This window comes from Oryzias latipes, chromosome 20, assembly GCF_053564925.1.
Source record: "Oryzias latipes strain Hd-rR chromosome 20, Olatipes_Hd-rR_3.1".
Taxonomy (NCBI): domain Eukaryota; kingdom Metazoa; phylum Chordata; class Actinopteri; order Beloniformes; family Adrianichthyidae; genus Oryzias; species Oryzias latipes.
The window spans coordinates 28,506,581-28,531,390 of record NC_136256.1 but is presented as its reverse complement, the minus strand read 5'-3'; the positions used below and the strand labels follow the sequence as shown (position 1 = coordinate 28,531,390).

The window sequence follows — 24,810 nt, the reverse complement described above, 5'->3', positions numbered from 1 at the left end:
ACAGGAGTCATTCAAATATGTATCAGAACTAACAAAAATGGAGTCACACTTAGTCCATTAGGTTTGAGAAGGAACACTAAAATTATTGAGAAACACTTTCAAATCTTTAGAGGAGAGGACCAACAATAACAACAGAATCTGCAAAAAAGTCCTAAAGTTTTAGAGTCAACTTTCAAAACATAATTATTACCTGAATTACTTTAATATTTATTTTTACTACACAAAAACAAAAAAGAAGTTGCCAGTCACTTGGAAAGATGTTATCATAAATTCTGTCTGTCGATAGAAACACAAAGTCTCTATAACGTTCCAGCTCCAGTCAGATCCAATAAGGACCATAGACTCAAAATGGACTAGAGACCCATTAAGGACCAAAGACTCAAAATGGACTGGAGACCCAATGAGGACCAGAGACTCAAAATGGACTAGAGACCCAAAAAGGACCAGAGACTCAAAATGGACTAGAGACCAAATAAAGACCAGAGACTATAAATGGACTACAGACCCAATAAGGACCAGAGACTCAAAAAGGACTGGAGACCCAATAAGGACCAGAGACTCAAAATGGACTAGAGACCCAATAAGGACCAGAGACTAAAAAAGGACTGGAGATCCAATAAGGACCAGAGACTCAAAATGGACTAGAGACCCAAAAAGGACCAGAGACTCAAAATGGACTAGAGACCCAATAAAGACCAGAGACTATAAATGGACTAGAGACCCAATAAGGACCAGAGACTCAAAATGGACTGGAGACCCAATAAGGACCAGAGACTCAAAATGGACTAGAGACCCAATAAGGACCAGAGACTAAAAAAGGACTGGAGACCCAATAAGGACCAGAGACTCAAAATGGACTAGAGACCCAAAAAGGACCAGAGACTCAAAATGGACTAGAGAGCCAATAAGGACCAGAGACTATAAATGGACTGGAGACCCAATAAGGACCAGAGACTCAAAATGGACTAGAGACCCAATAAGGACCAGAGACTCAAAATGGACTGGAGACCCAATAAGGACCAGAGACTCAAAATGGACTAGAGACCCATTAAGGACCAGAGACTATAAATGGACTGGAGACCCAATGAGGACTAGAGACCCAATAAGGACCAGAGACTCAAAATGGACTAGAGACCCAATAAAGACCAGAGACTATAAATGGACTACAGACCCAATAAGGACCAGAGACTCAAAAAGGACTGGAGACCCAATAAGGACCAGAGACTCAAAATGGACTAGAGACCCAATAAGGACCAGAGACTAAAAAAGGACTGGAGACCCAATAAGGACCAGAGACTCAAAATGGACTAGAGACCCAAAAAGGACCAGAGACTCAAAATGGACTAGAGAGCCAATAAGGACCAGAGACTATAAATGGACTGGAGACCCAATAAGGACCAGAGACTCAAAATGGACTAGAGACCCAATAAGGACCAGAGACTCAAAATGGACTGGAGACCCAATAAGGACCAGAGACTCAAAATGGACTAGAGACCCATTAAGGACCAGAGACTATAAATGGACTGGAGACCCAATGAGGACTAGAGACCCAATAAGGACCAGAGACTCAAAATGGACTAGAGACCCAATAAAGACCAGAGACTATAAATGGACTACAGACCCAATAAGGACCAGAGACTCAAAAAGGACTGGAGACCCAATAAGGACCAGAGACTCAAAATGGACTAGAGACCCAATAAGGACCAGAGACTAAAAAAGGACTGGAGACCCAATAAGGACCAGAGACTCAAAATGGACTAGAGACCCATTAAGGACCAGAGACTATAAATGGACTGGAGACCCAATGAGGACCAGAGACTCAAAATGGACTAGAGACCCAATAAGGACCAGAGACTCAAAATGGACTAGAGACCCAATAAAGACCAGAGACTATAAATGGACTAGAGACCCAATAAGGACCAGAGACTCAAAAAGGACTGGAGACCCAATAAGGACCAGAGACTCAAAATGGACTAGAGACCCAATAAGGACCAGAGACTCAAAAAGGACTGGAGACCCAATAAGGACCAGAGACTATAAATGGACTGGAGACCCAATGAGGACCAGAGACTCAAAATGGACTAGAGACCCAATAAGGACCAGAGACTCAAAATGGACTGGAGACCCAATGAGGACCAGAGACTCAAAATGGACTAGAGACCCAATAAGGACCAGAGACTAAAAAAGGACTAGAGAGCCAATAAGGACCAGAGACTCAAAATGGACTAGAGACCCAATAAGGACCAGAGACTCAAAAAGAACTAGAGAGCCAATAAGGACCAGAGACTCAAAATGGACTGGAGACCCGATAAGGACCAGAGACTCAAAATGGACTAGAGACACAGTAAAGAACCAGAGACTCAAAATGGACTAGAGAGCCAATAAGGACCAGAGACTATAAATGGACTGGAGACCCAATAAGGACCAGAGACTATAAATGGACTGGAGACCCAATAAGGACCAGAGACTCAAAATGGACTGGAGACCCGATAAGGACCAGAGACTCAAAATGGACTAGAGACACAGTAAAGAACCAGAGACGCAAAATGGACTAGAGAGCCAATAAGGACCAGAGACTATAAATGGACTGGAGACCCAATGAGGACCAGAGACTCAAAATGGACTAGAGACCCAAAAAGGACCAGAGACTCAAAATGGACTAGAGACCCAATAAAGACCAGAGACTATAAATGGACTAGAGACCCAATAAGGACCAGAGACTCAAAATGGACTGGAGACCCAATAAGGACCAGAGACTCAAAATGGACTAGAGACCCAATAAGGACCAGAGACTCAAAATGGACTGGAGACCCAATGAGGACCAGAGACTCAAAAAGGACTAGAGACCCAATAAGGACCAGAGACTCAAAATGGACTGGAGACCCAATAAGGACCAGAGACTCAAAATGGACTGGAGACCCAATAAGGATCAGAGACTCAAAATGGACTGGAGACCCGATAAGGACCAGAGACTCAAAATGGACTAGAGACCCAGTAAAGAACCAGAGACTCAAAATGGACTAGAGAGCCAATAAGGACCAGAGACTATAAATGGACTGGAGACCCAATAAGGACCAGAGACTATAAATGGACTCGAGACCCAATAAGGACCAGAGACTCAAAAAGGACTGGAGACCCAATAAGGACCAGAGACTATTAATGGACTGGAGACCCAATGAGGACCAGAGACTCAAAATGGACTAGAGACCCAATAAGGACCAGAGACTCAAAATGGACTGGAGACCCAATGAGGACCAGAGACTCAAAATGGACTAGAGACCCAATAAGGACCAGAGACTAAAAAAGGACTAGAGAGCCAATAAGGACCAGAGACTCAAAATGGACTAGAGACCCAATAAGGACCAGAGACTCAAAAAGAACTAGAGAGCCAATAAGGACCAGAGACTCAAAATGGACTGGAGACCCGATAAGGACCAGAGACTCAAAATGGACTAGAGACACAGTAAAGAACCAGAGACTCAAAATGGACTAGAGAGCCAATAAGGACCAGAGACTATAAATGGACTGGAGACCCAATAAGGACCAGAGACTATAAATGGACTGGAGACCCAATAAGGACCAGAGACTCAAAATGGACTGGAGACCCGATAAGGACCAGAGACTCAAAATGGACTAGAGACACAGTAAAGAACCAGAGACGCAAAATGGACTAGAGAGCCAATAAGGACCAGAGACTATAAATGGACTGGAGACCCAATGAGGACCAGAGACTCAAAATGGACTAGAGACCCAAAAAGGACCAGAGACTCAAAATGGACTAGAGACCCAATAAAGACCAGAGACTATAAATGGACTAGAGACCCAATAAGGACCAGAGACTCAAAATGGACTGGAGACCCAATAAGGACCAGAGACTCAAAATGGACTAGAGACCCAATAAGGACCAGAGACTCAAAATGGACTGGAGACCCAATGAGGACCAGAGACTCAAAAAGGACTAGAGACCCAATAAGGACCAGAGACTCAAAATGGACTGGAGACCCAATAAGGACCAGAGACTCAAAATGGACTGGAGACCCAATAAGGATCAGAGACTCAAAATGGACTGGAGACCCGATAAGGACCAGAGACTCAAAATGGACTAGAGACCCAGTAAAGAACCAGAGACTCAAAATGGACTAGAGAGCCAATAAGGACCAGAGACTATAAATGGACTGGAGACCCAATAAGGACCAGAGACTATAAATGGACTCGAGACCCAATAAGGACCAGAGACTCAAAATGGACTGGAGACCCGATAAGGACCAGAGACTCAAAATGGACTAGAGACCCAGTAAAGAACCAGAGACGCAAAATGGACTAGAGACCCAATAAGGACCAGAGACTATAAATGGACTGGAGACCCAATAAGGACCAGAGACTCAAAATGGACTAGAGAGCCAATAAGGACCAGAGACTATAAATGGACTGGAGACCCAATAAGGACCAGAGACTCAAAATGGACTAGAGACCCAATAAGGACCAGAGACTCAAAATGGACTGGAGACCCAATAAGGACCAGAGACTCAAAATGGACTGGAGACCCAATAAGGACCAGAGACTCAAAATGGACTGGAGACCCAATAAGGACCAGAGACTCAAAATGGACTGGAGACCCGATAAGGACCAGAGACTCAAAATGGACTAGAGACCCAGTAAAGAACCAGAGACTCAAAATGGACTAGAGAGCCAATAAGGACCAGAGACTATAAATGGACTGGAGACCCAATAAGGACCAGAGACTATAAATGGACTCGAGACCCAATAAGGACCAGAGACTCAAAATGGACTGGAGACCCGATAAGGACCAGAGACTCAAAATGGACTAGAGACCCAGTAAAGAACCAGAGACGCAAAATGGACTAGAGACCCAATAAGGACCAGAGACTATAAATGGACTGGAGACCCAATAAGGACCAGAGACTCAAAATGGACTAGAGAGCCAATAAGGACCAGAGACTATAAATGGACTGGAGACCCAATAAGGACCAGAGACTTAAAATGGACTAGACACCCAATAAGGACCAGAGACTCAAAAAGGACTAGAGAGCCAATGAGGACCAGAGACTATAAATGGACTGGAAACCCAATAAGGACCAGAGACTCAAAATGGACTGGAGACCCGATAAGGACCAGAAACTTGAGACTCGATTAGGACCAGAGACTCAAAAGGGCTGGAGATTTGCTGAACAAAGCAAAAGAAAAATGATCATCAGGACCCAACCGTTGGAGCCAAGCACTGTCCCGTCCTCCACTAAACCTTTAAAGGAAAACGTAGCGAACATTTTTCTAAACCTGAAAACTGAACCAACAATTCTTTAGTCCAGATGAAACAACCAAAACTGAGGTCAAAGAAAGAAGTTCGGACAAAAACAGGAGACTTGTTCGTCTCCTCATGCCAGTGCCAGTTTGCCGTCTCACGCCCCCCTCCTTTGGGCAAACTTTTCCACATCTTTTAACTGGACCACATGACGTCATTTGGCTCACCTGGGACTGGTAGGAAAAGTAGGTCATCAAAAGGAAGGGGGGCGGGGGAAACCCCCACAGAGCCCTAGCAACAGGTAAGAAAGTCTATGATGGTGGAACACGCTGTCCAACCAGGAAGTGCTAGCAGGTAATAAGGAGAAAAAATGATCAGTTTGGAAAACATTCAAGGGGATTTTAAATAAAAAAGAATCTACTTGACGTTTAAAATCCGGTCACAACATTACCAAGAATTCTGACAGAGGCATCTGCCACAAAAGGCTTTGGAGGTCAACTCTGAAAAAGCTGCTCACTGAGCATTTATACCTGGACTGTGAAAACACCTTTTGATGAACCTTTAATAACATCATAGTAATAAAAAAAAAATACTGTATGGCTGTTTCTAAACTAGATAAAAAAAAGCCAACAAATCCTGAATCTGGTTGTCTCCTCCTGCATCTCCAGAGGGGTCAGAACTGTTTCCAGTGTACAAGATCATACATTTCTAAAACCTTCAGTCATTTGAATGGGAGAGAATGTGGAGCTGCTGCTTTAAACATCCTTGAACAAAAAAAAAAAAGCCCAAAAACCTGAGCTGATAATTCGAACGACACATAGTTTTTTTAAAACTCGTTCTTGCTTCACATTCCTTTCAGTTTTACACCGAATTATCTTTAGTTTTTAAGATGAGGGGAAAAAATCAAGATGAGATTACGTCCACAAAGTAAAATAACAATTTTTTTAGTTTAGGAATCGAGCCGCACAGCCTCCCACCAACACAGCTAAATTAATAACAGATGAAAAAGAAAGTCAGCAGCACACACACACACACTGAAGGAAATGACACGGTGGGAATCAACAGACTTAATCTCAGGCTGAATCACCTGGGGAATAACGGTCCCTGAGCTCATCACAAACCAAGGCAAAGTTGAGGAAGACACCTCTAGCAAACACCACCATAACACATCCAATATCCCTGACATGTTTTCCCGTCTGCCCTGTGTCCTCTGCCAGAGGAGGAAAACCAGGAGATTAGATCATATTAGATAACAGGAAAGATGACCCGCTAGCTGGGATTTTGTGGGGTGTTTTCCAACTTTTCCATCACGGCCAGATATTCTTTGCTGGGTAAAAGATGAGACGACCACACGGCTGTCAGGGCTCCTTCCTGAGGCGCATGGATCAAAGGAGGCTTTCCGCCTGGTCAACGCAGCGTGAACACAGACCACTCTGTTTCAGTCCGCTGTCCCTCCTCACGCTGCCGCTTCATGACCGTTACAGCATTTAAAAATCTATGCATCACTGATAATAAGATGCTAAGGCTGAAAACTGTGTTTTTAACATATTTTGTGGCATTTTTCTGATGAGGGAGGACATATTTAAAGAAAATTAAGCTTAAAATTGCATTTCCGAGTATTTTTTTATTTAAATCCTTGTGAATCAGGAACAGATGAAAAAATGCAGTTCGTAAAGGTCTGTGGCTGTGACATACAGTAACTGGTATTGGTGACAAGCCATGGTCTCCCTGCTCCGCTCCATTCCGATCATCCACCTGCAGACAAACATCCATGAACGTCTCTGTTTTCCTGGTCTGATCTGGAATCTGGATCTAAACTAAACGACTGGATAGCTACGATGTTGCTGCCATTTTTGTTGCACCGCTAATGTCAGTTGGGGGTGTGAGGGGCTGGAAGCTATACTGAGAGAGTGTAAACAAAGGGATGATGGGAAATGAGAGAAGCCTACTCTGTCCCAACAGTCCCGCCCACAACTTATGTCCTAGAAAACAACAGGTTTTTTGTTTTTGGCTATAAACAGCATAATCCTAATGAAAAGATCCCTGGGAACACTTTGAAGATAGATCCAAAGATGTCCAGAGTGGGACTTTAAACTGCTGTGCTTCAAGCAGAATTGAATATCGTTTTTGTGTTTCAACAGCAAAAGATCCAAACATTTTTTTTCCTGTTTTATTATTTGGAGTAACCTCGAACAGAACTTTGGTGTGGTTCAGGTGTGTGTGCCACCAAAACAGCCCATTTGCAGTCTGAAGACTTTTTAAATCATTTCATTCCTATGAAATGCTGTTAGAAACATCTTAGTTTATAAAAATATAGATTTCTTTATTTATAATATTTTAAAATTTCCACTTTGAAAGCTTTTTAAAAGTAATTCCTGAAAAAGTGCAACCTGTGAATATTCCAAACATGGATTTTATTTCAGTATTTTAAAAAAAGTCATTTATTTTAAACTACAAAAAGTTTTGTTGACGAAGTTTGGTGTCTGATTTTTTACAGCAGGCTCAAACACAGCAGCATCTTCTCTGGTATTCTCTCAAAGTCTTTGTGGCTCACTTCCTTGCACCCCTTCTTCAGAAATAATAAAGGAGCAATGTTTGTGAATTCCTGCCTTGGCGAGATTCAAGCAGGAGCGTTAAATTATGGGCACTCCGGTGCAGAATGAAAGAAATATTTTGAAAACTTCCTGCAGAGCAGCTGAGCTCTTCCGACGGAGTGAAGGGAATTTGATTTAGCTTTAATTTCCCTGTTTTTCCTCCTTCTTGCACCTGATTCCTGGACAATGAGAAGGACCTTGTACTGTCTGCTGCAGCTGCGGGTTTTGATATCGGTTAATGACATCTCAGCTGCGAACAGTCATCCAGATTTTCCTCAAGCAATTGTCTGTGGAAAGCCCTCATCCTCCAGGGATTGAGGGGCATTGTGTTCCTTTCAAACTGTGAGCACACGTGTCACCGGCTCCATCACAAAACAGCGCTCCCATTTGACGGAGCACTTAGCCGCATCATGAGTGTCAAAGCCACGTGCATGTGGCCCCCACATGGAGGGGGCCCCGTCCACGCCCGCTCTGTGGTCCAGCTTTCGGTTGCACGGCCTGCAGAAAGACTTTCATCATCCCAGCTATAATTGACAAGCTTGTTTTAACTGCGTCTGCTTCCAACCGCGGGAATGTTATTTGACATCTGCTGCTGCATTTCTGATGCTGGAGTTCTCCACACCAGCACAGGAACTCGGCCAGGGCCTGTTTTCCCTCCATCTCTCTTCGTCTTCCTTCTGTCTTCACCCTGCAGTGTTTGATAAAACACTCAAATTAGAGGTCATTTCGAGGAGCTCCAAAATTAGAAAGCAATCCAAGTGTGCCAGCCGTCAGGTCTCTGTGGAGTCTGGGAACATCCTGATCATTAGGAGATAATGGTGGAAAACACTGGTTTCCTTTCAGAAACACCCAGTGTGCAGATAACCCCGTTTCATCTGGTTCATTCTGCCCCCCCCAAAGAGGAGGGACCCCAGATTACCCCCTCCATTCCTGCCCCATGTGTTGCAGGTTGCAGTTAAGGCCGACAATGCAAATTTCCTCCATGGGCAGTTTTCCAAAATGTTTGTGGAGCCTGCGGTTGCTTTGTTGGAAATGTGGAGGACATTCAAAAAGTGGCTTTTTGTTCAGCGTCTGATCGTGGAAATGCGGCGGTTGCATGGCTGCATGAGAAGTCCGGACTCCTGAACGCAGCAGGACTCCTGACTACAGAGCTCTTAGAAAAGTCCAAATGACAGAATCAGAATGTATGCTTAAAGCTGAGCATTCTGACTCAGTTTGGATGAAAAAAGAACACTTTTACTCCAAATGAGACTCGAGACCTTCTGCCATTTTTGATTAAAATATCGAGCAGGTGGCAAATCATTTTAAATGTAACTTTCTTTTTGTGAAAAGTATAGTCATTTAGTATGTTGAGGCTTTTAAAAATGCAAAAATACCTGATGTACCTCCTCTCTTCTCTTTTTAGCAACATTAATTAACCATAAATGTATTTGTATAAAAGTCAGCATCAATCAGAAAAACTTTGCATATAACAGAACCTCAAAGATCCCTATGTACCCTTATAGATAAAATACCAAACCACTTTACACCACAGTATAAATGCCACTCATCAGGTCGCTGCAGTGATTGCAGAAAGTCTCAAAAATCCACCGTTAGTATGAACTAGACTGCATGATTGCAGTAGGGATGTGATTACTACTGATGCTGATCGTCATGACGATGAAAGCGGGCATTAATGGGAGCGCAGGTGGGTCTTGCAGTTCCCCTCGTTGGGGGGCTTCATGAAAATGGAACATACCATTGTCGTGCATGTGGTAGGTGTATCGTGAGGTGTTTGTAAGGATAATGGACATCCTGCTCCGAGATTAGATAAAATGAAAAACCTGTACGACACGCCTGCGTCTCACCTACCTCCCCCTTACATGTTGTATAAGTGTTCACCACGACCTGCCGCCCGCAGAGAAATGTACATAAACATTTTCACTCTATAGATCAACTGAGCGGTCCACCACCTCGATGTCCCATGCGGGACACCTGCGTGCCCCGTTCAGGTTTGACCATTTTTCCCCCACCGACAGCCCATATCTAACTGGGGGCAGTTAGGACTCAGGCTTTAAGGGCGACACCTTTCCTGAGATTCGTTTGTCCTGGAAGCTTCCAAACCGTCCGTCTGTCCCTCTGAGGTTATGACAGACAGCTGCAGGATTGGGGGGGTTCAGCGGACATTTCTTCCTTCTCAGTGACACAGTTGGCTCTGATGGGGGCTTAATGGAGGCTGAGAGTGACAACAACATTGGAAGGACGAAAAATCGCACAAGCAGCAGAGGGGTGGGGGCAAAAAGGCTGAGCCGAGAGGATGAGTCTTTCTGAGCGCTTTGAGATTAAGAAGGCCAGAAAGACTTTTTTTTTTTTTTTTAGCGTTCTCAGAGGTCAGATGAGCAGACCCAACAGGAAGCTGCAGCCGCTCGCCAAAGCTCTGCTGGTGCGAGCCATGAGATGCAACAAGAAGCACCTCAGCTGCTGACGTCTGACACTTTCATTGACTTCAGATGCTGATATATTTTGAATTTCCGCCTTTTCTAAAGGAGGAAGCGAGCTTTTGTCAGAAGTCTTCAATGCTGCGGCCGTCAGTCACAGCGCAGATGCTGCTCTGATACTTTTGCCATTTTCCATATTTTCCAGAGCCAATTGTCATGAAGACGCAGGACTGACAAGAAAGCAGCTTCACAGTTATTCTACTGATGGGAGATTGTCATTAAATATAACTTTTAGTAGAATCTTTAAAAAAAAAAATACTAAAGCTTCAACTCTCTCTCTGGACACATAAACAGCACAACTCCATGATCATGCATCAAAAAAACTTTTACATTTTTTGAAAGTTTAAACGTTTTTTTGTTTTTTTATGAGTATTATTGAATGCAAAAAGGTGGCCGACTTCATTGTTCCTTCGGGTTTACGAAAAATGTCATTTATCTATGATCACCTTCACCTACAGGATAACAAGCTGGGAAAGGTAAGGAGTTTTTTTTTTTTTTTTTAAATGACAGATAAGTATATTTCATTTGTTGTCTTGAGTATTTTCATGTCAGAGTTGATGTTAGCATGTCTGCAGAGAACACTGAAACAAAGATGGCGGCTTAGCTCTTCGCGGCAGCAACAAACCTTGCCGGATCTCCAGAAACAGAACATTTGCAAAAGTTTTCTTTCTGGTTTCCTCCATTTGAACAAAATATTCACATCAAGCTTAAAACCACTAAATGATTCTGTTTGCTGTCATTTTAATGTGCATCTTTATTTTGAACACGTTCAGCACACATTCACTTCCAGGCCTTCAAAAATGAAAACACGGTGGTTACATCTGATGCTGCCTTCACGCCTGACGTGTGACGTGGTTTTTCTGTTTTCTACGTCTGCCTCCTGGTTGGAAGAGCCTTTGTGTGAAATGTTAAAGCCGCGACTATCTGGTGAATCTTGATCCAGGCTTTTTCTTTCACAGTTCCCATATTTAAAAGACAATTTTTCATTTCTTCTTCATGACGGTTGCAAGACGGTTGGTATTTTGACAATTAAAACGGACGCCATTCATACGCCACTAATAAATCCAAGTCCCTGAATGGTCAAAGGTTGACCTGGTTTGATTTTCACCGAGTGTTCAATGGCAGCGCTTTTTGTACTGAGAGCCCAAAAACAGTCTTGAAAATGTGTAGCACTGTGTGAGCGCAAGAGTTTTAAACCCCGACACACGCATTTCTGCATGCTTACATTGACTTTCAATTGGAAGTTGTTGCTTGTACACGCGTTCCCGAGAGTGGCGTGAACACAGCTTCATCCAAACTTGAGGTTCTGATCCAATGCCACAGATCTGCCGCTCAAAACCTCTAGCTGTTCCCGCTAAAGCTAGTAAACGTCTTCCATCCTGCATAATATAGAAAAGTCCATTCTTTAATGGGGGGTCATTTCTTCGATGTCACACAAACAAATTGTGGAACACAAAAACGAGAACTATTACCTTGGAGATTTCAGCACTGCTTCACTCATTTGTGGACAAATGAAAAGCTTTTTCTGATGCGGCATCAGCTGCTGCTGCAAACCCCAGAGACGAGTCTCCGCAGAGCCGTCAGGCGTCACTTTCAGATGCAGCAGGTAAAAAGGAAGACAGGCTGTCATTTTCAGGTGAAAGTACTGAGGCAGAACCTATTCACGCTGACCTACATAGAACGGGTCATCCAGAGCCAGGTTATCGCTCCAACAGCCCTTTGCAGGCGTCATGGGATCATTAGTATCCTCTGCTGGAGCCACGCTGGGCTCTTTTGATGCCCCCTATTTCCAAATGAAACTTCACTGGGGGGCGGCCCATTTTACAGCGCCTCTTGGAAGTGACCATTTCCATTCTGAGGATGACTCCCCCTTTATCTTCTTCCTCTGTTCTCTTTGTGGTCGAGTGCAGCCATGTAGAAATTAGATCAGGAGGAAATGGGAGCTGGGTCAGGGCTCCGCATCGCCATCCTCACTTGGGAATCTTCACCTAGACAGGAAGTGAACCACATCGTAGGAAGATTAGAATATATTTTAACAAAGCACAGACCCTTCTGGCAGACGAGTAATTGAAGAGATGACAGGAAGCCTCTAGTTGCTTTGGCGGTAAATTGCTGACAGGTGCTGGGAAACGTGGCGTTCTCTCTTTATTCATTAAAACTCAGCTCTTAAATGAGTTTGTTCCACTTTGCGATGCGCCTGTAAACAGTTCTGCTCGCATGGCGCCGTTCCCATCGAATGTGTCATCTATGGAAATCTGCCTGCTTTAGTTATGGCGACACAGAGCATTGATTCATACAAGCTGATGAAGCCGCGGTGGTGTCTGCTTGTGTCTCCTGCTGCATGTGGAGGCATTTTTCCTCTGCTGACCGGCCTGGACTTCGACCTTCTCCTCTCAGACGCCTCTGAAATTTCTTTCAGGCCTGGGATTGACTGTGACATTTGAGGATGTTTGGGAAAACAAGGCCTTGAAATGTAATAGCTTTTTATTTGCATGAATGCTGTCAGAACAGACTAGCCGGGCCTGGCCTTGCTACTTCCTGAGAGATTTATTAAAAGCAGAGGAGCCAGTCTCTCCATCTTCGCAGCCATTATCCTCTACCGATACAAAGCATTGGCTTGAACTTCACCATAACCTTCAGCTCTGGCTTTCTTTGCCCTTCTTCCTTTTTGTTTCCCAGCCTCAGAGCGACGGGAGCACTCCGTGCTCTCTGCAGCTTCAGCTCTCTTTTCCGAGCGAGCCCCTCAGATTTCCTTCAGCGCCGCCTTTTCCTCTGCTCTGTCATTTTGCAGGCTCTCTGCAGCGATTCTGCTCCTCGGCCTGTCATTAGGATCTGAAAAAGGCAACATGTCGCAGTCTAATAGCTCGTGCTCTCGCTGCTTCAGAAATACAGTCGAACCCTCCTCCTCTTTTGTCTGTCTGCCTTTTTGCTGCTGCAGAGTATATTTACCTCAAACACCACTTAGGATCCAAGTCTTTCATGAAACTGCGCCTGCATTTTGTTTTCCCCTCAGATAAACAGCCAGCCCTCCAGAAACACATGTTCAATGTGGGCCATTTAGTAGAAGCAGGCTTTCATTTGGATTTTTTTAGATCATTTGTTGCAGTAAGTACCACAAAATCACCTTTCTTTTGTTACTGCCCTAGTGGGGTGTCCACTTCAGCCGTGGTCTCCAACCTGCTTCAGGTCACAGACCATCTGAACGAGGCCCAAGTTGGTGTTTGATTTCCAAAAAATGTAATTTTTCCAAAGTAAAATGCTCCAAATGGAAAATGTTTTAAAAATGTTTGAAGATGTTTTACAGATGATGAAGATTCAATGAAAAAAAAATGTTTGTTTGTTGAAGTTGGTTCTGATTTGTACAAATTCAGTCAAAACGTGGATCTTTTTTTTTTTTATCACACCAGTAAAACACAGAGAAGTCAATTTAGGCTTAGATAATCGTTCAGGGCAAAAATATTAGTCTTATTTTGATTTTAAATAAATCTTGGATCATTTTTCTCTTTAGAAAATACTACTCTCTGCTTAACAGACAACTGCTAATTTAGTTTTATGTAGGGAAAATCTTAAACGCGCCTTTTAAAATTTTTCAAAAATCGTTTTAAATCTCCATTCTCTGTTAACTATTTGCAGCCTGTTTAAACTTAGACTTTGTGTTGGACCCATTCAAATGTAGATTTTTACTTAAACGTCAAAGTGGAGGCTAACATACCCAAGTTCAGCCGCGTCCGACTTTTAGATGTGATGGATAAATAAAGGAAAAAAAATGATGCAGCTGTGATAAAACTGTTGTTGTTTTTTTTAAGATTATTATATGAAACATAAATTTGCTTTGTTTTGCAAACGTATCATCAGAGTACATATTAGAGAGCCAATCGCTCCGTAAATGCAAAGTGGGTTTGGAACAACAGTCGCAATGAATCCACATTTCAAGGAAAACTCCTGTTTTGTCTGTAAAGTAGATTTCTTTTTCTTTGAGGCTGAAGACTCTTCCTCTGTCTCCTCAGTGGATCGTTTTTCCCCCAAAGAAACGTTCCAAAGACGCATGTTTTTTATTAACTTTGTTAGCTTGGTGCTTTTAATTTGGCGGTCAGAGCAGTGGATTTGAGAAAGTAGCGGATGTATTTAAGATGTGAAAAGAATCCGGTAGTTTTCCAAAATAGAAAAACCTTTAGAATCAGAAAATAGGCAAAAGGCAAATTATCTAAATGGCAGTATGTGTTTTTTTGTTTTTTGCCTGTGGGGACCACTGCACGTGAGGATTAAGACATCACCAACAGCTAAGGGGTCCAGATGAAGGTCAGCGTGCCAGAAGTAGACCCAGATCTATTTTCAAAGAGCAAATCAGAGAAATGGAATGAAAGATGACATGAAGCCACGGCTCCACTTAAATGGAGTTCCTAGCTTTTGCCACTAGGGGGAGCTCCTGTCCCAAAACAAAGAAGTAGTTCAGTCTGCACGTCAGAAAAGATCAGATCAGATCAGATCAGATCAGATCAGATAAGGGTACTTTGTTCATCCCCGCTTGGGAAATTTGGGTTGCAGCGTCCGCATACAGGCTCAGCACAACTAAACAAACAATAGGTGACAATCAGAAAAATCCCTAGATTTTCACCCTTTTCTCTTTTAATTTTAGAATTTCTGCACCACTTTTGAAACCAACAAAAATCTCACAAAACAAAATTCTTAAATAGGCAGAAGTTTAATTAAAGCAGTAGATAATCATAATTGTAACTGCAAGTAAAGGAATGGGAATACTTGCTGTCACTCACCAACTTTTGGTCCATTTTGTGAGAAAGTTATAGTCTTTGGTCCAAACTGGAAATTTGTTCAAAGATCTTTCTTTTGGTGCTAAAGGTCTTTTCTAAATAGAAAAGTAGAACTGTGTTTTTACTTTGTCTTCCATGTTGCTGTTTTCACTCAGATTTTCATAACTTCAGTTTTTAAGAGTTTGATCAAATGGCTTTCTTACATCTGTAGCAACTCTGAGTTTTCTAAAAGCTGAAAGGGGATTTTTTGTTCTTTTGCTGACAATTCAGCCTGAAATTCCCCAAAATGTAAAGATTATCACAGAATATGATAAACAACAGACTAGATAAGACACAGCTCTGAAATATCTGTGATAATGAGAGACTTTGAAACGAGTCTTTACCGAAGGCAGCACTGTAGAGGTCGGCAAAGGAGAAATGAACTCTTTCTGCTGCATTTTGAATCAGCTGTGGGATTTTTACGTATAATTGGGACATTGGACTGAAGCCGCATTGCAGTGCCGGAGCTGTAAAGTTATGATTGCATGAACTAGTTTTCAGCTTCACTCCGGGAAATGATTATTTAGTCATTTCAAGAAGGTGAAAGAAAGCAACTTTAAGGGACCCGTTTGTTATCCAATTAAAGGACGAACATTTGAGTCCACAACTACTACAAAAAATTACTGGAAGCAAAGTAAATGAAGTGGGAGAAAAGCCACCAAAGCCAAATCCAATCAATGCATTTTTTTACATTAGCAATTAGAAAATTAGGACCAATTTCTGACATGAAAACCAGTGTGCTGCATTTGTGACCCAAGACTTAAATCAGCAGGATGGAAAAGGATAGTTTTTATTCGTCCCGAGGGCAGAAATAAAAAAAAAAACAGGTTCTGGTACAGAATCCTGAGGAACACCATAACACTCAACCTGCACACCACAGACAGAGAACAGAAGTTTTTGTTAAGCACTAGCATGCTATCAATAAGATGATGCAATGCTATTTGTGTAAAAAGAGAGAAAAGGAGAATAATTTCAGTTTATCTTTTGCACAACAGCTTGACTAAAAGCTTCATGAAAGTTGATCAGTTATCAGCCAAACTGAAATGTATTCATTTGGTTTTTTGTATTGATTCTGTTCAATTTATATATAAAACAAAAATGTATGTTGATGATACGATTATATTTCAGACATGCTTTACAGGACAAATAGGAGATGATAAATGAAAAAGCCTTATAAATTCTCACCCCCATATCCTAGATCACATTTATGACCTCACCCTTTATACAATATCAACGCTATCTCAAAAGATGATCGGAGTGAGACTTTAAGATGACGCTTGTGTGCGTTTGTGCAGCAAAGGCGCACACATTTCCTGTAGCGTTAACATACACACTGGTTTTAAAACTCTAATTTGTCAGAGAGGAATTCCTTCTATGCAGATATTTCCCATTAGCATGGCTTCTGCCACATTGCCCGTTGCTGTCTCAATGACCAGGACGCTCATTAGCAACGCGCCTCATTTCCTGCCAGCGCTCTGTGTTTCATTCATGTCCACCAGTCCTTAAACAAGCACTATTTAATGTTTTGCTGCATTCAGCTGCGTGGGTCTATGAGACATGCAAAATAATTAGGGGTGAAGGAAGAAATGCTGGGTTCAGAATGCGGCAAAAGAAAGTGAAGAAAGGTCTGATGAACTCAAAATGTCACCCCTGGATTTTCCCGCCTCTCAGCAGTGCTCTGTTTAGCCCGAGCAAGCCTCTTAACCCTGTTCTGATGGCTTCATAAAGGTTTCTGAGCCGCTGAATGACCCGGCAGCCCTGCTTCTTAAGTCCTCTGTGCGCGGTGGAGTTTTTCATGTTGACTCTCATTCAGCTGTGCCTTGATGTCGGCCGCAGCCAGTCTTGTGTAACACCAGCCAGAGCAAGCTTATGAACTCACTGTTTGATTTCTTTTTTTTTCTTTTTACCTCAGTTCCTTGGCACTTTTGAAGCGAAAATCCACATCGCACTCAAATACTTTGAAATTTTGTGTCTGTTTCTTCTCGAGACGGTCTTTCATTCCTCAGAGTAATAGCAGCTTGCCTTTCCTGTCGCCGGCTGTCATTTGGCTCCTGTGATGACTGCTGAGTGCCTCAGAGTGTTGTAGCCACCATGTAAATCGCTGTATTTAAGACACTTCTAATTGACGCTTCTTAGATCTTAATGGATCTGTGAAAGTCACAGTTGTCATTTCCCTTTGACTTATTTCTCCTGTACGTGTGGTAATTTTAGGGTGTTTAACAATGCACACTTAACAAACAAGGTATCGCGCATAAAAGTTTGAGCGAACAAGAGATGTAGCTGCTGGAACAAGCTGGCTTCTACAGCTTCCACGCCTCTCGTGTACACAAACATTTTTATGTTGTGCATCTTGTTCCCCGCTGTACTCGGCTGAGTCTCTCTGATAGCATCTCGGCTCGCAGAGCTGCATCCACAAGCAGTTGTGTGATGCACCAGGCTCCACTCCAACTCCTCTTGCTCCGGCAGCTTCACAAGACGTTTGCTATCGGTGCAGATTGTTCCCATCCAGGCCTATAGCTTTCATGTAAATGTCAGTGGCAGAGGCGTGTCAGAGAGATAAAAGCCCAGATAGGAGACTGCCGTCAAGGCGCGTTCCACATGTGTGGGGGTAGAGGTGGAGGGCTGCATATGTGTCAGCGCGAGGTATTGACGGATGCTGCACAATGTCTGCCAAAGCCTCGCCGAGGAAGATTGCCACGCCATTTTCACCCCGCAATCTTGCGCTGATCTATCCTGTTTTTTGGCTGTCTCCAGTTTGAGATGTTCTCGGGGGGGTTGAAAGCTCCCGCTGAGAGTGGCACCCAATTGAGGCAAAGAATTTGTAATGCCGAGTCATTTTCACACACCTTGGGCTCATCTTTCAGGGTTTCTGGGTGCTACACTGTGAGTATGCCGTCACCGTGCCCACAGCAGACGGGTGAAATGCAGAACGGAGGCGGTTTAGATCGTATCGTCGCTATTATGTCTCGTTTTATTTACTTTAAATGGAAAACAGCATGGAGGACTGCAAGCCTCCACTCTACTTGACTTTAAAAGAAGGGACACTCGTTCATCTTTTGTCCATTAAAAACATCTTGCTTGTTTTCCACAGTGATGGATGAAGTTAATTGAGCTCTTGTGTTTTCAACACACAACAGAAATGTTCTTTAGGGCCCTTAAACTTGACCCTCTTCAGCATAGAGAGCTTTATTATTCTGTTCTGTTATTTATACTTTCTGTACACAGAGGCTCTTTCCTGGCCATGTATTCCTCACATCCATCTGTTCCAGAACTTTCCTCTACTATGAGACTGAATGGCCCACAGCACTTGCTTAATGGGAATTCTACATCACTTCCCTTTTTCCTTTTATGACCATCATCTGAAATGCGCAGCATCTTCAGTTTGAACAGATTTTGAATCCTGTATTTCCAACAGATGTTATGTAACGACTTATCTGTCTTTATTATCATCTAAATTTGTAAAAACGACAAATATTTTAGGCCAACCAACATTGGTCACCATTCTCTTGGGGCAGCAACGTTATTGGAATTATATGGTTAAAGTTTTAGTTTACAACTCTGGAAAACAGGAGAAACTCGTTTTACACAGCCTCATGCAAAGAAAAAACACAAAATAATGAAGAATGTTGAACTGCTGGACTTTGTGTCTTTTTCCTCATTTAAAGGTAAACGTGGAACAACAGAGCTTCACCATCAGCTTAGAGTCCTCTGAATGTTTGAGGGTGATATTTGAGGAACAGCTTAACTTGACAGAAAATGTCAAAAACTTGACATCTGCTCCTCTTCCCAGCATGCATCTGTCTTTCACAGCATCTATAGACTTGTCATCCCTGTGATTCCTACCATTAATCTTCAAAAAGCTATCCAGGATGTTGCTGAAACTGCACGTTTCATGGTGTTCATGTCACACCCATTGACTGTATATGAAACTGTTCACACCCCTGTTAACATCTGCTTTTGGATGTATGTGCCTGTGACTGATTGAATGTCTTGCTTATGTGGATGACACTGTGCTGTGTTGGCGTGTCACACTGGTTAAATCCTGCAAACCTGTAGATGGAAACACAAATTATGTCAACTGGAACCCCGGAAATCCCAAATGTGAATGGTCTTTTTGACCTGAGACTGAGTTAGGATGTACTCAGTGGTCCAAAGCACATCTGGGAATGTAAGGCCAGGATTTTTTTCAAATGAAAAACACAGTCAGGAAAACAGAAAAACAAAATGTTTAAATAAGAACAAGGCTGTGTTCAACGCGTGTTGAGTTCAGCTGCTTCTGTCCGTTTCCTTTTCCATGCTCTGATTGGCTCTTACCCGCGTTGGGAACAGTGTAACCAATCAAATGGCGCCGTGTACAGGATAATGAAGGAGATGCTGCATTAGAGCAAACACAACCAGGTTTTAAAATGACCTTACATTGACTTAACCCTTGTGCTATCCTTCCATTGACGTGTTCTCCCTACCATGACAAAGGTGGATAAAGGTGGAAAGATTTCATGTAATCCATGGACACCAGTGAAGATCACAAATCATTGAAGAAAAAAGGTTCAGAGCACTGTTTAGTGGGTCTAGATGACCCAACTCCCAACGTTAAAGTGCCTAGGATAGAACAAGGGTTACTAAAAACAGTAAAATACTGATATTTGTCAAACTAGAGGCCCAATCGGTTAATCGAGCAACCTCTGGATTAAAGTGATAAAAGCGGAAATCATTGAAGAATTTATATAGACATGTCTATATCTGAATCACCTAAACTATTTTTTTTAATTTCTTTATCTTTTTGCAGGTCAGCATTATTTGTTGGAGGTATTTTGGCATCTTCTCTACTCTTTGATCGGCAGCTTCCTGCAGTCAGAGGAGCTCTGAGTGAAACGAGCAAAGGTCTCACTTCAACCATAGAGCTCAATGGCTGTTTGTCTGCAAGTACTAATTACAATCCAGCATGTGAGAGGTGTCAAAAATTTACTTTAATAAGAAAATGAAAATGTGTCGGCTTACATGAGCGCTGTCAACCCAACTTATGCCGATGTCCTTCAGGACGCAATTATTCATAGAAGTCTGACTACATTTGAACATTAGCTTCTCATGTAAGAAAGATTTTAAGCCATTTAACTTTTTAAAAATTGTGATGAGTTTGAGTGCTGAAAGGAAGTATTTGCTCCCCCTCTTGTGAAAACTCAATGTGCATCTTAATTCTAAATGCATTCTGAAAACATACAAACTGCAGTCTGTATCAACAAGTGATGCCTTTAGCGAAGCTAGTAGATATTTCAGACAAATCAGGCATTTTGTGGTACAAGCATCAAATTTAGCATGGATGTATCTTAGGATCCGGTCTTTCAGTCAAGCACGTTAGCCCTGAGAAAGATCCAAAATGGCGGCCATTTGTGAAGATGGATTACAGGCGCTCAATCGTTTCAAGTTTTCAGTCTGTTTGCGCCAGCCCCAACAATATGGGCTTCTCATGCCCAAAATTCCCTCTTTAAACTTGACAGGGACTGACAGAGTGCTAGTACTGTATATGTATATGTATATGTATGTATATGTATATGTATTGACTAGTGCTAGTACTGTATATGTATACTATCCTGAAATATCCAAAAGTGGGTATTCTGAAGTACATCCAGGATAAAATTGGTGCTTGTAACTCAAAATACACTATTATTTTAATAATGTGGACCAATACTGTATACTGCTGGGACAAATAAACATTCTGGATATTACATTTGAGGTCTAACTGGCCAAATCAAACCGCATCAGTCAAGAGTGGTGGTAGTGTCATGGTATGGGTTAATTGCTGGTTCCATAAATAGTCTTTTGTACTAGAAATTCCTGAAATTGAATGTTGACGAATGTGTTATTAGGAGCATCAGTCAAATTAATGTTTAAAAAAAAACTGAATCATTGTGTAATAATTTCTCACAAACACAAAAAAAGGAAAAATGGAACAAAACTTTTCCGCAACCACAGTATTTTCTCTTTTTCTGAATGTCATCAGACATCAACACATCTGTCCCTCATTCTTACAGATACAAAAGGAGTGACTGTGAATTAAAGGATCTCTGCTCTAAAGTGAAGTTGTCAGATTTTCCCTCCAGAACTCCTCCCTGCTCACCCAAATGAAATCCATGTGCAGCTTGAGTTCCGTCAGCGCCGAAGCCAGAGCGCCGCTCCATCCTGCGGTTTCACTTCATAGAGACCATCCCTAACGACGAAGCGCAGATGTTTCCTCAGCCAGAAACCACCTCTGCAGGGCTCCCTCTCACTTTGAACTTTGGCTCTGGGGTCGCGGCGTCCCTCTCTGAGGCAGCCACAGATGGCCCCCACCGCTGGCTTTTTCCCTGATGTGTTTGACTTCTGAGTCACCCACCTTAAATATGGGCTGTGTTTATGTTAATTCACAACGATTGGTTTCGCTGAGCACCAGGGGTAATTACCGAGGGTTTTCTTTTATTGACTGGTAATTACAAAAAGACAAATAGACTTCAAGCTGGTGACTTCCTGAGTAAAACAGCTCACTCCCTGAGCAGCTGTGGGTGGTGATGCTGCTGGGTCGCTGTGTTTATTTCTGCTGCTAACCACCCAAATTAGTTGTATAATTAGAGCTGAGGTGTCTGGTAAAAAAGTAAACCTGAAATGGAATAATTGAGAGGTTTGCATACTTTTTGACCCCATTTTTCTTTCAACTTTACTTAACGCCAATCTTTTACTCCACGCCAATCACCCCAAAACTCACAGCAGCACCCTTCACACCAGGCTGCAAAACTTATTTTAGCTCAGCAAATAAAGGTAGAGTTGTTCGTAATCCGCAGCCGTCTGCATGCAGTTCATGTCAGTGATGAACATCTCTAATCTGAAATGGGTCGGACTTTTCCCTGTCAGGGTCACAGAACTGGTGGAACCTTGTTTATAAATGTCCAATGATTGTGTGTTTTTGTTCATACTTTGGCCTCATCGGGACTCCAGGAAACATTTGACAAACCAGCTGCAGGGAGCTGGTCTTCAGGGAACAGTGCATGAGTTTCGGACTGTTCTGGATTTCTGTCACAGGTCTTGATTGTAGCTTCTCTGCTGTTTATTTTTTTTAATTGAGCCATTCCTCATGACATAACCTGAACTTCCCAGCATGCACTGAGGAGAGGGTGTTAAAAATGAGTGAGTCATTCTCTCTGTGCAGCCTGGTACTTAATAGTTTGTGTTTCAGAACCTTCACTCTGAGAATCGGTCTCTTCTAAAATGAGCAGAACATCATCAGGGAAGACTTTGGAGAAGAAAGAGTATATGTACCCATAAGAACTGGCACTAAGCTGGAGGACCCAAATGGCTGTCCGCCAAGACACGTGACGGTCCTTGACCCAAATAAGACCATCACCGGTGCTGACTGCAGCCCAGTAAAGATCAGACGACACCTACAGGAAGGCAAAGGCCAAGGAAAGCTTCTGGCGGGTTGGTGTTCTCATGGGACGTGCTCCTTTCACAGCTCCAAAGAGGGATCCGACTATGACCAGCAGAAGTATCAGCAGAGTTGGCTACAAACTTTACTGATTGATATAACAGAACCACTGACAGAATGCCATTTCCAAAGCTGCTTCAGACGTGGAGGGAGAGCACCGTCAGGGTAACGGACTCGTGTTCGGGTCTTGAGTGAAGGTCAGACAGACAAGTAATTAAAATCTCTTCTGCTCCTTAAGACACTCGTTGAAGTCCAGCCTTCATTTAGAAAACCATTAGTCATGCAACAACCATCTCCAGCTTTACATCCTGAAATGCCGCACATTTGCATTCACACAATGTATAATGATGATGATTAGGAGTAATTGGAGGTGGCACTTGGGAAATGGTTACCTGACACTGACATGCAGAGGATGGGAGGTGCTGTCAAGGAGGCTGCAGGCCTGTTAACTTCTTTGCTTCATCAGTCTAGAGCTGTCAAAGTGCCATGAACTGGAGGTGAGAGCGCTCATCTCCACTTGGACCCCAGCCCACTGCTTCACTTTGAAAGGGATTAGAGCTCATTTATTTCACATATGTGAACATGGGATCATCTCCATTTAAACACTACTCTGCAGAGCAATCTGACTTCTATGCCCACAGTTGGAATTCTGTTTTCAACAGCTTCCATGGAGCCGATTTTATATAAAAAGCTCGGAAAACCCAACATTTGAGTTCTGAGGACGTTCTGACAAAATAATCTAAAGCAAAAATGGAAACAGGGGAGCAATATAGCTTTCACTAGCAATAACGTGGTTCACCTTTTATGGTCTTGTTGTGAGACCGTGGATTTTGTTAGTGGGTTTTTGGTTTTTGTACAGCCCATTGTTTTCTGTGTCCTGGTTGGCAGCTGGCCATCGTCAATCAGTCTCCTCCACGGTGTGTCTCCTGTTCAGAATGGGTTCAGTTTGCCAAATTTCCATAAATCGTCAATCATGGTCAGATATTCACACCACCGTCTGTAACATGAATCTGTAAGTCTATGTAAACACGCATAAACACGTGTTTCGGGCTTCCATGTTCAAAACTATCGTGTTCACGCATTGCTACACGAGTTTTTACAACTGTTTTCGGGCTCTACCGTGCTGCCGTTTAACCCACGTTGAAAGTTAAACATAGGGGTGACTTTTGACCAATCGTGGACTCAGAATTGGTAGTGAGGCTTCATTCTAATAGAAGTGCCAACCGTTTGACAATTGATCATGATGGAGAAATTAATAATAATGGTTTGTGCCCATACAGAATTCTTTGACAGAAAATCTTTAATTTATCGGAATAGAGCTGTGAAAGTAAAAGCCTAGAGCAACATTATACCAGATTTGCACCGCTTTGACATTTCAAACCAGCTGTAGGTGGTGGAGCACTAGTGGAAAAGGGGGAAAAAAAGAAGCCCCTCCCTGCTATTCCAGCTTGAACAACATGGGCTACAGGCAAGTTCCTTAACTTGCAACACATGCCCAGTTTGAACGTAGCATGACATCCTTAAAACTCCTGTAAACCCGAATAAGTTCAGTCAACTCAAAATTTATGAGGAAACTGATTACGTAATATTTTTTAAGTTATCTTACTTAAAAATTATAAGTTAATGAGAACTTAGAAAATTTGAGTTGTCATTTAACACTTTAACTAAATTGAAACTATTACCTCATACCTCTCTGGGTCACGGGCCTGCCAGACCGATGGTGAGAGTGAGGCAGAGTTCCAATGCATGTAAACTCCACACAGAAAGGGGGGCTGTTACAGGTTCCCCAGCCGGGGGTTCAGATCCAGGGTTTTCTTGTTCTGAGTCAGGAGCACTAACCGCTGTGCCACCGCAACTTGAAGAATCTTCTCAATATGTAAGGTATTTATGACATAATCACATCTCTTTACTTGTAAGTTTTGACACCAAGGTTTCATTTACTCAAAAAGTTTTAGTCCAATAAAGATATAACAAGTCAAAATTGAATCAGTCTCTTATTTAGAACGGAACTTTGGCGATAGACGAGGGAACACTTTTATGGCACACATAAGTTTGGGAACTCAAACCTTTTCATTCTAAATATTAAGTTAATCATTCTTTTTAACCCTGTTCAATACTTTTAACACCAGCTCCAGTGTTTACATTCCTCCCGTTACTCTAACTCTTCAATCGTTTACACAGATTCTGGGATTACAGTGATGTTGGCACAAAGCCAAAA

General features: G+C 42.6%; 1 long non-coding RNA gene across 1 annotated transcript in view; it reads left to right on the top strand.

Moving 5' to 3' along the window:
• The window catches only part of LOC144988310 (uncharacterized), a 122,476-nt gene extending 97,903 nt beyond the window's left edge, over window positions 1-24,573 (top strand). Inside the window, exon 3 of the long non-coding RNA XR_013652173.1 lies at window positions 19,926-24,573. This is a non-coding gene — a long non-coding RNA (uncharacterized LOC144988310). The remainder of the gene's footprint in view (window positions 1-19,925) is intronic.
• Window positions 24,574-24,810: the final 237 nt, after the last annotated feature.